The following is a 4,179-nucleotide window of genomic DNA, read 5'->3' on the forward strand; positions in this document are numbered from 1 at the left end:
CAACCCAGAGAATGATCTGGCCTCCATGCACAGTGCAGAGCAGGAGAGACCTGTGTTCATTGCTGGAAAAATATTGAATCTGCTCCCTACTCACACTCAACAACAGAATACGTTTACAACAGGGCGGACAGTGTAAACCAGGGCACCCCAGCTCCTGGGGAGCGCGGGGAGCACTGGGAGCGGGGAGCGGGGACCTTGGCGGTGGCAGCACCCCCCTGTGACCCAGTGAGCCCCGGGCCCCGCTGGCCCAGCCGCAGGATGCGTGCCCCGCTGCTGCTGCTGGCCGCCTGCGCGCGGCTGCCCAGCTCCGAAGCCGCCCAGAAGACTCCAGGCTGGAAGCCGGTGGCCGACACTCCCCGGTGCCTCTACAAGGTGCTGCCCGAGGGCCCCAAGGCGGGTAGCGGGTGCCTGTGCTTCCGCAGCCGCGCGGCTTCCGCGGCCAGGCCCTGGGCTGCACGCTGCATGCCCCGGCCAGCCGCTCCCTGTGCGCCAGCGTCCTGCGTCCTCCTGCAGTAGCGCCTGGCCCTGGAAGCTGCGCGCCGCGTGCGAGCCTTCACTCTCAACTGCTTCTGGTGCGGCGCCTACACGCGCTTCCAGTGCGAGCGCGTGCTGTTCGGGGCCTCCTGCCGCGACTACCTGCTGCCCGACGTGCACTACAGCGTCCTCTACCGCCTGTGCCTGCAGCAGCTGCGCTGTGCGCCTGGCCTGCCGCCCCGACGCCGGAGCCCCCCAGCAGCCAGCTGAGCTCGCCGAGTGCATGGAGTTCACCGCTGAGCCGGCCGGCATGTGGCACATGGTGGTGGCCATGACGGCAGTGGGCGGCTCCATCTGCGTCATGCTGGTGGTCATCAGCCTGCTGATGGCCTACATCACCGAGAACCTCATGCGCCCGGCCCTCACACGCCCAGGCCTGCTCAGACACCCCTGAAGCGCGAGGCCACCTGCCCGAGCTTGCCAGAGCTCTGAGGTTCTCCGCCCGCTCTCCTGTCCTCGTTCCTGCTGCCTCCTTGAGATCCCTGCAGAGGAGGGCCTGCCAGCGACAACCATGGCACCTTGGCATAATTGCACGCCCCTCCCAACCGGGCATCAGACTCCCAGACTCAGGCTTCCGATTGGCCCGTGGGCCTGGGCTGCTGTGCCTGCCGCATACAGAGGCCTTCATAGAGGCGGCCAGGGCATGGCGCCCCTTCCAGCAAGAGCCATGGAGACTCCGGATCACCCTGCACCTCCATCCTGTGCCAAATTGTCCAAGATGGGCCATCGCCATTGCTCGATCACTGTGTGCTTTGCAGGCCTGGGGTGTAGCCCTCGGAGCCTGTGCTCCCCGCACCACCACACTGGGCTTAGGTTAGCTTCGCGCCTTAGTATCTCAGGCCCACCGCAGGAGCCGACACCCCCTGCTGTCCAAGGGGGTCTGTAGCCCTGAGATTCGCAGGCCCCTCCATGCATCTGGCCAGAGTCCCCTCGGAGATACCCCCCTTCCAGCATTGCGGAAGCATGAGGTGAGGGCCTGCAGTGCTCTGTCTCCTTGAGGGTGTTCGACAAGCCGGGAGCCATGGCGTGGGAGACCTGGCCCACGTTGCCCGGGACGGCCGCCGTCAGCACAGGTCCCAGCGCAGAATGTTAGATACTAGCCTCGAGCAGCCCGACCTTCCGCTGCTGCCTGGATCCCAAGCCTCAGCTCACCCAGGCAGCCTCGGCGGCCATGGTGTGACCGACAACACCACGCCCAGCGTTTGCAAGTCCAGGGGTCGAGAGCCAGGATCTGGCCCCAGCAATGCCACCCACCATGGAAGCAAAGCTGACCCTACCCACCTGCTACAGACCTGTGTCCCTGGCCGAGGTTGCTTTCTGTGATGCCTGCCTGGTGATGTTGGACATTGTGAGGGGTATGGCACTGCCCTCCCCTACTGGTACCCCTGGCTCTGACCACCTGGACTTGNGGTTGAGGATGGTGACTTCCACCTGTCATCCCAACTCCCCGACTCTACAGAAACAATACAAAATACAAAAATTAGCCAGATGTGGTGGCACATGCCTGTAGTCCCAGCTACTCAGGAGGCTGAAGCAGGATGATCAATTGAGCCCACGAGGTGAAAGCTGCAGTGAGCTATGATCGCACCACGGCACTCCAGCCTGGGCAACAGAGCAAGACCCTGTCTTAAAAAAGAAAAAGCAAAAAAATGAGTTTCTGGCCTAATTCTATTACAATTCATTTCATCAGCCTCTATACCACGTAAACATCCTTCTCCATTCTAAAGCCACTTCTTGGTTTTCTTCAGGCTAGATCAAGACTTTCTGCATTTTCCCTTTACGTGGTTTCTAATTCCTCCATGTGCAGGTGTTCGAATCCTCCCACAAAGGCCAGGCGCAGTGGTTCATGCCTGTAATCCCAGCACTTTGGGAGGCTGAGGTGGAAGAATCATTTGAGCCCAGGAGTTTAAGAGCAGCCCGGGCAACATGGAGAGACCCCCATCTCTACTAAACATACAAAAATTAGCTGGGCATGGTGATGAGCACCTGTAGTATTCACAGCTACTTGGGAGGCTGAGGAGGAAGGTGGCTTAAGCCTGAGAGGTCAAAGCTGCAGTGAGCCAAGATCGCACCAGTACATTCCAGCCTGGGTGACAGGGTGAGAACCTGCCTCCAAAAACAAACAAAAAAACCAAAATGAACCTCCACCAATATCTAAGCACTTCTGAGTTCTCTGGGAAGAAAAGTGCTCACCCCAGATGAGCCAGCCGGAGCCTGGTCAAATCACCCCTGCTCCCTGAGCCCAGAGCCAGGCATCAGCCCTCCCTCTCTCTTTCCCTCCCTCCATCCCTCCCTCTGTCCACCAAAAGGTCACCAGCCTCCCAAAGCCTCCACTCCTGCTGTGTCTAACCCTGATGTCAATCCTATTCCGGGGCTGCGATGAGGATAGCAGTCACCTAGCCATGGTTCTCAACCAGGTGATCCTGCCCCAGGGGACACTGGGCGATGTCTGGGGACATTTGTGGTTGTCATGACTGGGGGTGCTTCTGGCATGGAGTGTGTGGGGGTCAGGGATGCTGTCCAGCACCCTGCAGTGCCCAGGACAACTGCAACCCAGAGAATGATCTGGCCTCCATACACAGAGTGCAGAGCAGGAGAGACCTGTGTTCATTGCTGGAAAAGATATTGAATCTGCTCCCTACTCACACTCAACAACAGAATACATTTGCAACAGGGCGGACAGTGTAAACCCGTGCACCGCAGCTCCCGAGGAGCACTGGGAGCGGCCAGCGGGGACGTTGGCGGTGGCGGCATGGCCCGTGTGACCCAGTGAGCCCCGGGCCCAGCTGGTCCAGCCGCAGGATGCGCGCCCCGCTGCTGCTGCTGCTGCTGCTGGCCGCCTGCGCACCACCACCTGGCTCCGCTGCCGCCCAGACGCCTCCGGGCTGGGAGCCGGTGGCCGACGCGCCCTGGTGCCTCTACAAGGCGCTGCCCGAGGGCCCCGAGGCGGGCGGCGGGCGCCTGTGCTTCCGCAGCTGCGGCCAGGCCCCGGGCTGCACACTGCACGCCCCTGCCAGCCGCTCCCTGTGTGCCAGCGTACTGCGTCCTCCTGCAGTGGCGCCTGGCCCTGGCCGCGCGCCGCGAGCGCGCCTTCACTCTCAACTGCTCCTGGCACGGCGCCTACACACGCTTCCAGTGTGAGCACGTGCTGCTTGGGGCCTCCTGCCGCGACTACTTGCTGCCCGACGTGCACTACGGCGTCTTCTACCGCCTGTGCCTGCAGCAGCTGCACTGTGCGCCTGGCCTGCCGCCCAGACGCCGGAGCAACCCACCCCCCCCCGCCGCCCGCAGCAGCCCGCCGAGCTCGCCGAGTGCGTGGAGTTCACCACTGAGCCAGCAGGCATGTGGCTCATGGTGGTGGCCATGACGGCGGTGGGCGGCTCCATCTGTGTCATGCTGGTGGTCATCTGCCTGCTGATGGCCTACATCACCGAGAACCTCAAGCACCCGGCCTGCACAGACACCCCTGAAGCGCGAGGCCACCTGCCCGAGCTTGCCAGAGCTCCGAGGTTCTCTGCCCGCTCTCCTGTCCTCGTTCCTGGTGCCTCCTTGAGATCCCTGCAGAGGAGGGCCTGCCAGCGACGACCACGGCACCTTGGCATCATTGCACGCCCCTCCCAGCCGGGCATCAGACTCCCAGACTCC

The 4,179-nt window shown here is 62.4% G+C and overlaps 2 pseudogenes; both read left to right on the forward strand.

The window, feature by feature from the left end:
* The first annotated feature begins 258 nt into the window (after positions 1-258).
* LOC108299085 lies at positions 259-928 on the forward strand (annotated as a pseudogene).
* A 2,408-nt stretch (positions 929-3,336) lies between these two features.
* LOC108299082 lies at positions 3,337-4,043 on the forward strand (annotated as a pseudogene).
* Positions 4,044-4,179: the final 136 nt, after the last annotated feature.

Source organism: Cebus imitator, unplaced genomic scaffold (genome assembly GCF_001604975.1).
Source record: "Cebus imitator isolate Cc_AM_T3 unplaced genomic scaffold, Cebus_imitator-1.0 Scaffold1678, whole genome shotgun sequence".
Taxonomy (NCBI): domain Eukaryota; kingdom Metazoa; phylum Chordata; class Mammalia; order Primates; family Cebidae; genus Cebus; species Cebus imitator.